Genomic DNA, 10,509 nt, shown 5'->3' with positions numbered 1-10,509 from the left:
CCTCCCAAAGTGCTGGGATTGCAGGTATGAGCCACCTTGCCCAGCCCTCAAATCTTGATCTCAGTGATTTCCTCCTGTTCCTCTCTGATGAACTAATCTTCCCCCTCTGGGTTACCCTCTGCTTTTCATGGCTGAACAAGTTTCCCCCGGGATGGGTACTCTATGGAGCATAATATTTTAGTGACCATAACACTTTTTCTGCATTTTGTCTCACCAACTTGGAGTGCAAGTGATGGCCTTCTCATGTGTCACCTTTTGCACATGTGCAGTCCATCACTATAAATTTTTTTTTTTAGACACGAGTCTTGCTCTGTCATCCAGGATGGAGTGCAGTGGTGTGACCTCGGCTCACCACAACCTCCACCTCCCAGGTTCAAGCAATTCTCCTGCCTCAGTCTCCCAAGTAGCTGAGATTACAGGCACGCACCACCACACCTGGATAATTTTTGTATTTTTAGTAGAGACAGGGTTTCACCATATTGGCCAGGCTGGTCTCGAACTCCTGACCTTGTGATCTGCCCACCTTGGCCTCCCAAAGTGCTAGGATTAAAGGCATGAGCCACCACACCCGGCCTCATCACTGTAACTCTCATTGAGTTGCACTCCTTTTCCATCTGGAAATCAAACATTAAACGCCAACTTTGCTTTCCACAATCAATTTGGCTATTGTATTAGGCCACTCTTGCATTGCTATAAAGAAATAACTGGGACTGGGTAATTTAAAAAGAAAACAGGTGTAAGTGGCTCACAGTTCTGTTGGCTCTACAGGGACCATGATGCAGGCATCTGCTTGGCTTCTAGGGAGGCCTCAGGAAGCTTCCAATCATGACAGAAGGTGAAGGGGGAACAGGCATGTCACATGGTGAAAGCAGGAGCGAGTAAGGGGGGGGATAAGGTGCCACTCACTTTTAAATGACCAGATTTTGAGAGAACACACTCAGTATCACGAAGATAGCACCAAGCCTTGAAGGATCTGCCCCCACCCCAGACCCCTACACCTCCCACAAGGCTCCACCTCCAGTACTGGGAATTATAGTTCAACATGAGGTTTGGGTGGGAGCTTAGAAACCTAGAGGATTCTATGCTGTGTCTCCAGCAGCTCAAGGGGCATTTACTGATTTCAAGGTGTGTCCTTTGCCCATCAGCCACCTGGATGTGAACAGAACAGCCGGCCAGCTCAGTTGAGTGTATCCTCATGGATAGAGGAGGGAGGTGCAGAGAGAACTGTTCATCCAGTATTGGTTGAGCAATGTCCTAGGGGCTAAGGATGTAGCACTGAACTAAATGATGTCCCTGTCCTCATGGAGTGATACCTACGGGGGGATGCAAACTATCAACATACATAAAATGGAAAAAAGTTAAAAAGGTGGAGGAGCGATAGTAAGTTTGAGGACTGAACTTCAAAAAGTCAGGAAAGGTCCTTTGTTTTTGTTTGTTTTTTTGAGATGGAGTCTTGCTCTGTCCCCCAGGCTAGAATACAGTGGCATGATCTCAGCTCACTGCAACCTCTGCCTTCCGGGTTCAAGTGATTCTCCTGCCTTAGCCTCCCGAGTAGCTGGGATTACAGGCTTGTGCCACCACGCCCAGCTCATTTTTGCAGTTTTAGTAGAGATGGGGTTTCACTACATTGGCCAGACTGGTCTGGAACTCCTTTGAGATCAGGTGATCCACTCGCCTCAGCCTCCCAAAGTGTTGGGATTACAGGCGTGAGCCACGGCGCCTGGCTCTGGTGAATAGTTCTTAGGCACGTCACTAAAAGCAAGATCCATAAGAGAAAAATGGATAGACTGCACTTCACCAAAATTAAAAACTTTTGCTCTAAGAAAGATCCTGTTAAAGGCATGAGAGAACAAGCTATACACAGGGCGCAAGTGTTTCCAAACAACGTATCTGACAAATAACCTGTATCTAAAATATATAAAGTACCCTCAAAACTCAATAGTGGAAAACCAAATAATTTAATTAGAGAATAAGCTAGGGCATGACGAGGCACTCCACCGAAGGATATACAGATTGCAAATGACCATGTGGAAATATGTTCATCACCACCATTAGGGAAGTGCAAATTGAAACCATGATGAGGAATTACTATATGCCTATCAAAATAACAAAAATTTTTAAAAAATGACAGTACCAATTGTGGGTAAGAATGCAGAGAAAATGGATCTCTCATACACTGGTGATGGGAATGTAAAATGGTACAGCCATTCTAGAAAATAGTTTGGCAGTTCCTTACAAGCAAAATGTACATTTACCATATGATCAAGTAATTGCACTCTTGGTCATTCATCTCAGATAAACAAAAACTTAGGTCTAGGCCAGGCATGGTGGCTCATGCCTATAATCCCTGTATTTTGGGAGGCCAAGGCAGGCAGATCACTTGAGGTCAGGGGTTCGAAAACAGCCTAGCCAACGTGGCAAAACTCCATCTGTACTAAAAGTAAAAAAAGTAGCTGGGTGTGGTGGCACACACTTGTAATCCCAGGTACTCGGGAGGCTGAAGCAGGAGAATCGCTTGAATCCAGAGGCGGAGGTTGCAGTGAGCTAGATCATGCCACTGCACTCCAGCCTGGGTGACAGAGCAACACTCCATCCCAACAAAAACAAAAACATACAAAAAGCTTGTGTCTATGTAAAAAACCTGTACATAAGGCTGGGCGTGGTGGCTCACGGCTATAATCCCAGCACTTTGGGAGACCAAGCGGGGAGGACTGCTTGAGCCCAAGAGTTCGAGACCAGCCTGGGTAACATGGTAAGACCTGATTTATTAAATAAATAAATTTTTTTATTTGAGATGGCATCTTGGTCCTCACCCAGGCTGGAGTGCAGTGGCGCAATCTCTACTCACTGCAACCTACTCCTCCTGGGTGCAAGCAATTCTCTTGCCTCAGCCTCCTAAGTAGCTGGGATTACAGGCGCCCACCACCATGCTCAGCTGATTTTTGTAATTTTAAATAAATAAATAAATAAATGAATACATAAATACATAAATAAAAATACAAATCTGTACATGAATGTTAATAGGAGCTTTATCTGAAATAGTCCTGAACTAGAAAAAACCCAAATGTCCTTCAATAGGTGATGCTAAAATGAATCCGTGTTTGTACCATGGAATATTACTCAGTAATAAAAAGGAAGAAACTATTGATATCTACAACTTGTATGGCTCCACAGGTGGCTATGCTGAGTAAAATAAATAAATAAGCTACACACTAGATGATTCTATTCATATAACATTGTAGAATTGGAAAATCTTATATTTAGTGATCAAAATGATGGTTGCCACAGTCTAGGGGTCTTGGGGGTGGGAAGGTAGTTCTGACTTCATAAAAGGGTGGCACGAGGGAGATCTTTGTGGTGCTGCAATAGTTGCGGGTCTTCATTTTGGCAGTAGTTACAGAAATGTACAGACACATACAAAACTATGGAAATACCCCTGTCTCCCCCACACAATGTACCAAGTCAATTTCTGGTTTTGATACTGTAACATAGATACTTGAAATGTAATCATCGGGGGAATGGGCTTAAGGGTACAAAATACCTCTGTGGGCCGGGCACAGTGGCTCACGCCTGTAATTCCAGCACTTTGGGAGGCCAAGGTGGGCGGATCACAAGGTCAGGAGATCGAGACCACGGTGAAACCCTGTCTCTACTAAAAATACAAAACATTAGCCAGGCGTGGTGGTGGCGCTTGTAGTCCCAGCTACTCAGGAGGCTGAGGCAGGAGAAGGGCGTGAACCCGGGAGGCGGAGCTTGCAGTGCAGCCGAGATCGCGCCACTGCACTACAGCCTGGGCGACAGAGCGAGACTCCGTCTCAAAAAAAAAAAAAAAAAAAACAAAAAAACAAAACCTCTGTGTACTATCTTTGCAACTTCTTGTGAATTTACAATTATTTCTAAATAAAAAGTTTAAGTTTTTTTAAAATCTGTTTTTGTTCAAATAAGGTAGCACTTTTCAGAGAAAGGTTTGGAAAAGGTGAAATCCAACTTTCTTAGAAGCTCTGCACTACCACTTAGTTGTATTTTAAAACTAAGCAAACTTTGGTTTTGTTCATGTATCACATAGCAGAAGATCAAGATAAGGCCAAGAAAAAGTATATAATCAACTTTGTAATATGGTGAATTAACAATTTCCTTTTTATGGAAGCATTAGCTGATGTGATTTTAAGAGGGCTAGAAAACACGCTAAGGAAAGCTAACGCAACAGCTCCCTTGTGAAATAAATTTTAAAATGCTCATTGTTTTTTCTTTTTGTGTGTGTACACATTTAGTTTTATTGTAAGAAAGCAACTTGTACACTTTTAACCCTTAAAACTGAGCATGAGCTTTCCTTTCCAGTGAAACAAAATTTAAAACTAAACAGCAACAAAATTACAATCGAGAATGTCAATTCCAAATAAGATCCTAGGGGTTCTGCTGATTCTCCCACTGAGTGGCAGGGCTCAAGTCATCATTAGGAGATAATTTATTTTAAAAGTGTCATCTTACGCAAGGATGTCTATCAAACATCACAATTAAACATGCCAAAGGAGAAGCCATGTTGTAAAATGTCCACTGAACCCATCCAAACATCTCAGACCCATTCTTTGCTGAATTCTAGAATCCCATTTTAAAAAAGTTTTTCTTTCTTTTTTTAAACACGAGAAAGTAGACAGAAAGATGTTGGTAAATGCTAACTGTCCATATTCACTAGAGACCCAGTGTACTCTCCGAGCCCAACATACAGAGCCAGCAGGAAGAAAGCTAGAATTGAAGGCTCTGCTACGCAGGGGCCTAGAGCCCTCCAGCTTCCAGCAGAGCGAAGGAGGTAGGTTTTTCTTTTTTTCCACAGAGCTGGGTGGTGGTGATTCCATACAGTTTTTGCTCAGACAGGCAAGGGATAAAAATGAATTTCGAACAGAAAGCGTTAGAGCCTCTTTTCCCATTGTATTCTGCTCAAGGTATTTCCCCCAAAATAAGTTGAGAACCAGAGTGTAAAGAAACCTCAAGAACAGGGAGACTGAGCACAAGTAGGGGGCGGGGGGAAAGACTGCAACTTGCTCCCAGGGACTGGAGAAAATGTTAAAAAAAAAAAAAAAAGGAAGGCTGGAATCCATCAGTGTTCTATTACTCATCTCCTTCATCCTCCTTTCCTTCCTCCCCTTCATCATCATCTTGGCTCATGTTTATTTCCTAAAATTATCTTGGGCCGGGTGTGGTGGCTCATGCCTGTAATCCCAGCACTGGGGAGGCCGAGGCGGGTGGATCACCTGAGGTCAAGAGTTCGAGACCAGCCTGGCTAACAGAGTGAAACCCCGTCTCTACTAAAAAGACAAAAATCAGCCCGGTGCGGTGGCGGGCGCCTGTAATCCCAGCTACTGGGGAGGCTGAGGCGGGAGAATCGCTTGAATCCGGGGGCGGAGGTTGCAGTGAGCCGAGATTGCGCCACAGCACTCCAGCCTGGGAGATAGAGCCAGACTCCAAATCCAAAAGAATACAAAAGTATTTTTGGCTTTTCATTCACTTTGACTTAATATAGTTAAACACATACCCTCCAAGAGACATTCATTTCTGGGTGGGTTAAATGCTACCTATTGCAAAACAATTTTAAACTGGTTTACATTAGTTAAAAATAAATAAATAAATAAATAAATAAATGGACAAAGCAGTCCCTGCAGACTAAGCTGCCGCTGCCCGAATAAGATAAGCTAAATCGGCTCCTAAAATTTAAAAAGTCTTCCTTTCATCCTGCCCCCCTGGAAGGTAGCTATCAACATTTTAGGGTTTAGTATAAAGTCGAAGATGCTCAGAAACATTAAGCCAAGTGTCCTTACTGTGCCACCGAAAGGCTAAAGGGAGTCAGCTTTTAACAAACGTTTAACGGAGTAGGTCCCAGAGTCCAAATTGGATTTCATCGACTGTTAAAGGTTTCGGGTCTCAGCTGCTGGCACAACGAACCTTCCCAAGACCTTGAGGACTGGCAGCCGACCCGCCACCCAGGAGAGCGGAAGTGCGGAGAGACGCCGGACGCCCCCGCTCGGGGATAAGACGCCGACCGCCCGACGCTCTGGCCTGCTAGGTCTCGACTCGGTAGCCGGAAGTCCTCTAGCGTTCGCCTTTAGGAAGCGGAAGTAAGAGGGCGGCCGGCAGCCGGGCAATTGCTTTGCGAGACTGGGTGTTGAGCCGAGCCGCGGGAAAGGCGCGTGTCGGCTTCTCACTGGCGCAGCCTGCACCGCCGCTGCAGCCCCGCCCCGCCCTGGCGTTGTCCCTGGCCCTGTGGCGGACTAACCACGGCCCGGGCATAGGCGGCAAGGGAGACGCGAGCGGTGCGTGTGCCGCGGCTGCGCTGCCGGTGACAGGTACCCAGGGGTGGCGTGAGGAGGCCTCATGGATGGAGAGAGGGTTTGGAGCGCAAGGCGACCCTGTGCCCCCGTCACATTGAGCTTTCGCCTCTACCGTGACTCAGTTTCCCCTCCGGTGTCCTATCCCTTCCCCTATTCGCGAGCGCCCTGAGTTGCCCTCAGTGGTGGTCTTGGCAAGGTATCGCTTCCGCGGGGGTGGCGGCTGGCTCTGTTCAGAGATCTTGAACCTTTTCTGAAGAGCTTTGGATCCTTGTGCCCAAGTGCAGAAGGAAGTGGGGGAAGTGTCCTACCATGAATTTAGACCAAGCTTGATCCTCAGTGAGTTGAGAACCAGCACTTTGCTGGACCCTGATTGCAGAACGACGTGCCTTTTAAAATAGATTTCTATTTTTCCTAAAATGAATTCGGGTTGATGTGCCTTGGTTGCTGTTTTCGTTTAATACTGTGATCTGTTGGCTGGAAATTGGATGATCCGGTTTCACTTTTAGTGTGGGACCTGCCAGATTGAGATCTGCAGCGTCGCCAATAACTTATAGATATGAACTGTTTTTGTTCCTTGGCCAGAATCTGCAGTTGTTTTGCATTTCTTGCCAGATTTGAGAAGGAGCATATTTTGTTCGTTTGAAGTCCTGGGGTCTTTTGCCTTATTGTGCCACACTAACTGTTTCGGAAACATTCACTGATGCACTTGCCAGCCAATTTTAGTGTAAAGTGCGCTCTTTCTTTCAATAATCTTACACTTGGCAAGCGTTTGAAGACAGCACCAAAAAACTTGGAATGATTGTAGCCTTTCACTTTGCTTTTTTTTTTTTTAAAGCAAGTCGAATTTAGCAACACTTGACTTCCTTTTGATAAACTTAGCTGAAGCTTATTTTTAAAAATTCTTATTTATTTTTTTGTAGAGACGAGGTCTTGTTATGTCCCAGTCTGATCTTGAACTCCTGGCCACATGAAACTTACTAAAGGAAGTGAGCATAATACTCGTATAGTAGCATAGCACATTTATAATGCACATTGAACTTCAGGGGAATATATTAAACTATGAAGAAAATTCTTTTAGAATTTTCCTGCAGCTGTCTGTGAGCATTTTCTTTTTTAAGTTTCCCTGTAACAATACAAGACAATGTGATAATTTTCTTTTTTCTTTTTTTTTTTTTGAGATGGAGTTTCGCTCTTGTCTTCTAGGCTGGAGTGCAATAATGAGGCGATCTCGGCTCACTACAACCTCTGCCTCCGCGGTTCAAGTGATTCTCATGCCTCTGCCTCCCAAGTAGCTGGGATTACAGGCACGTGCCACCACGCCCAGCACATTTTTTGTATTTTTTGTAAAGATGGGGTTTCACCATGTTGGCCAGGCTGGCCTCGAATTCTTGACCTCAGGTGATCCACCCGCCTTGGCCTCCCAAAGTGCTAAGATTGTAGCAGGACAAGCCACAGACAAAACCCCTCAGACACCGAGTTAAAGGAGGAAAGGTTTTATTTGGCCGGGAGCTTTGGCAAGACTCACATCTCCAACAATGGAGCTCCCCAAGTGAGCAATTCCTGTCCCACTTTAAGGGGGTCCGCGTGAGAGGATCGTGATCGATTGAACAAGCAAGGGGTATGTGACTGGGGGCTGCATGCTCCAGTAAGAACAGAAGAGAACAGGACAGGGATTTTCACAGTGCTTTTCTATAGAATGTCAGTAATCTATAGATAACATAACCCATTAGGTCAGGGGTCGATCTTTAACTACCAGGCCCAGGGTGTGGTGCGGGGCTGTCTGCTTGTGGATTTCTTTTCTGCATTTTAGTTTTTACTTCTTTCTTTGGAGGCAGAAATTGGGCATAAGACAATATGAGGGGTGATCCCCTCCCTTAGGATTACAGGTGTGAACCACCACGCCCGGCCTGATGTGATCATTTTCATATCAGATGTATAATAACCACTTCTAGCTGAAATTAGATTTATGTGGTTCACAGGAAATGGCTTTGCTAATAGATACATAGTAAATGTGTGTTATGCTTAATAATTTGAGAAGTTAATTTGTTTTTTTAAAAAGATACTTCCTAATATTTTTCCTTGCTACTATCTCATATATAGAATCTCAGATGGCCGTGTATAAACTTGCAGATTGCATTTTTTTTTTTTTTTTGAGACAGCTGTCACCCAGGCTGGAGTGCAGTGGCACGTTCTTGGCGCACTACAGCTTCTGCACCCTCCAGGCTCAAGCGACCACCATGCCTGGCTACTTTTTGGTATTTTTAGTAGAGACGGGGTCTCATTATGTCTCCCAGGCTGGTCTTGAACTCCTGAGCTCAAGCGATCCATCCACCTGCTTTGGCCTCCCACAGTGCTGGGATTACAGGTGTGAGCCACCCTGCTGGGCCTGCATATTGTTTTTTAAGAGTCTGGTTTTTTTTTTTTTAACTAAAAAAAACTATTATTTTAGTTTAAAAACGGGAAAAGAAAAAGTTGGTGATGACTTAGAATTTTCATTGCTCTCCTGTTTTCCAAAAAGGGTAAAGGATTTTTTTTTTTTTTTTTTGAGATAGGATCTCACTGCCCAGTGTGCAGTGGTGCTGTCCCGGCTCATTGCAGCTTTAAGCAATCCTCTGATTTCAGCCTCCCAAGTAACTAGGACCATAGGCGTGTGCTACCCTGCCCTGGTAATTTTTTTTTTTTTTTTTTTTTTTTTTTTTTTGAGACGGAGTCTCGCTCTGTCGCCCAGGCTGGAGCGCAGTGGCCGGATCTCAGCTCACTGCAAGCTCCGCCTCCTGGGTTCATGCCATTCTCCTGCCTCAGCCTCCTGAGTAGCTGGGACTACAGGCGCCCGCCACCGCGCCCAGCTGGTTTTTTGTATTTTTTGTAGAGACGGGGTTTCACTGTGTTAGCCAGGATGGTCTTGATCTCCTGACCTCGTGATCCGCCCGTCTTGGCCTCCCAAAGTGCTGGCATTACAGGCTGCCCTGGTAATTTTTAAATTTTTTTGTAGAGATGGGATCCGTGTCGCTCAGGCTGGTCTTGAACTGACCTCCAGCAATCCTCCTGGGTTGACCTCCCTAAATGCTGGGATTATAGGTGTGAGCCACCATGCCTGGCACATAATATTTATTAATATTCCCTATATTTTACTGCAGATAAATAAGCAAGAGATAGTGTTTTAATTTTTTTATTTTTATTTTTTGTTCGTGAGACAGAGTCTTGCCCTGTTGCCCAGGCTGGAGTATAGTGGCATGATCTTGCTCGTTGCAACCTCCACCTCCTGGCCTCAGGCGATCCTCCCCGCTCAGCCTCCTACAGATGGTTGTTGATAGTTGGGCCTAGAACTTGTTAAAGAGTGTTTTCTGTTTATTCATCATGCCGCAAGTATAATGCCTATGATCATGCAACACCACATGGCACATTCTGATGGCCATTATCTCAGACTGTTTGTCTTTATAAGCAACATTTAAGGACCCCTAGGGTCAGAGTGATAAGGGAGCCTATAAAATGAAGACATACTCAAACCAGAGACCGCTCCTCTTCCCGTTCCTCTTCCCCTTCTCCTCCTCCTCCTCCTTTCTTCTTTCCTCCTCCTCCTGTCCCGCTCTCCTCCTGTCCCGCTCTCCTCCTATCCCGCTCTGTTGCCCAGATGCAGCATGGACCTCCTGGGCCCAAGCTATCTTTCCACCTCGGCCTCCCAAGTAGCTGGGACCATAGGTGCATGCCACCATGCCTGACTGATTTATTAATTTTTTTTTGTTTCAAAAGAAGCTGGCAGTGCCTAAACTTAAAATGCTTCTAAAAGCCACTTTTCTATTTGGTGTAGTTTATTTTGCTTTTGCCCATCGTTCTTCAGAGATATTGTGTGTTATATGAAGCAGGATGTTAACACAAATGATGCTTTTTATAAAAGGAAGGTATTGACTGGTCCCCAATGTGGACGGCCTCCCTCGATAGATTTTATAAGCAGTACGAAGGAACTGGGATGAGACGGAAGTGAACCTTAGCAGAGCGAACATCCTGAAGCCAAGGACAGGTTAGTGCTTCCCACATAGTCATCCCCCTTTAGCTCTCATTCAAATGGGTAGAGCTTGGATACTGACTTTTCTGTGGCTCAGGGGAGGTCTGATTAGGGTTCTGTTAGGTGGACTTTTGGGATGAAAATCAGAGACATCTGCAGCTGGACACCTTTTTCTGAAATTGT

At 45.0% G+C, this 10,509-nt stretch overlaps 1 protein-coding gene across 4 annotated transcripts in view; it reads left to right on the top strand.

Moving 5' to 3' along the window:
* The first annotated feature begins 6,112 nt into the window (after window positions 1-6,112).
* UGGT1 (UDP-glucose glycoprotein glucosyltransferase 1) overlaps window positions 6,113-10,509 on the top strand; it is a 106,769-nt gene continuing 102,372 nt past the window's right edge. For 3 of the 4 annotated variants that reach the window (XR_003721203.2, XM_028830603.2, XM_015109807.3), the window contains exons 1-2: window positions 6,113-6,338; window positions 10,219-10,341. The gene's annotated coding sequence lies outside the window, so the exon portion shown is untranslated. The remainder of the gene's footprint in view (window positions 6,339-10,218; window positions 10,342-10,509) is intronic. The other variant, XM_015109808.3, reaches the window with a different exon arrangement.

The sequence above is a fragment of the Macaca mulatta genome, chromosome 12 (genome assembly GCF_049350105.2).
Source record: "Macaca mulatta isolate MMU2019108-1 chromosome 12, T2T-MMU8v2.0, whole genome shotgun sequence".
In the NCBI taxonomy this organism is placed as follows: domain Eukaryota; kingdom Metazoa; phylum Chordata; class Mammalia; order Primates; family Cercopithecidae; genus Macaca; species Macaca mulatta.
The sequence above is the reverse complement of the archived record's forward strand: the minus strand, read 5'-3'. Positions and strand labels throughout refer to the sequence as shown.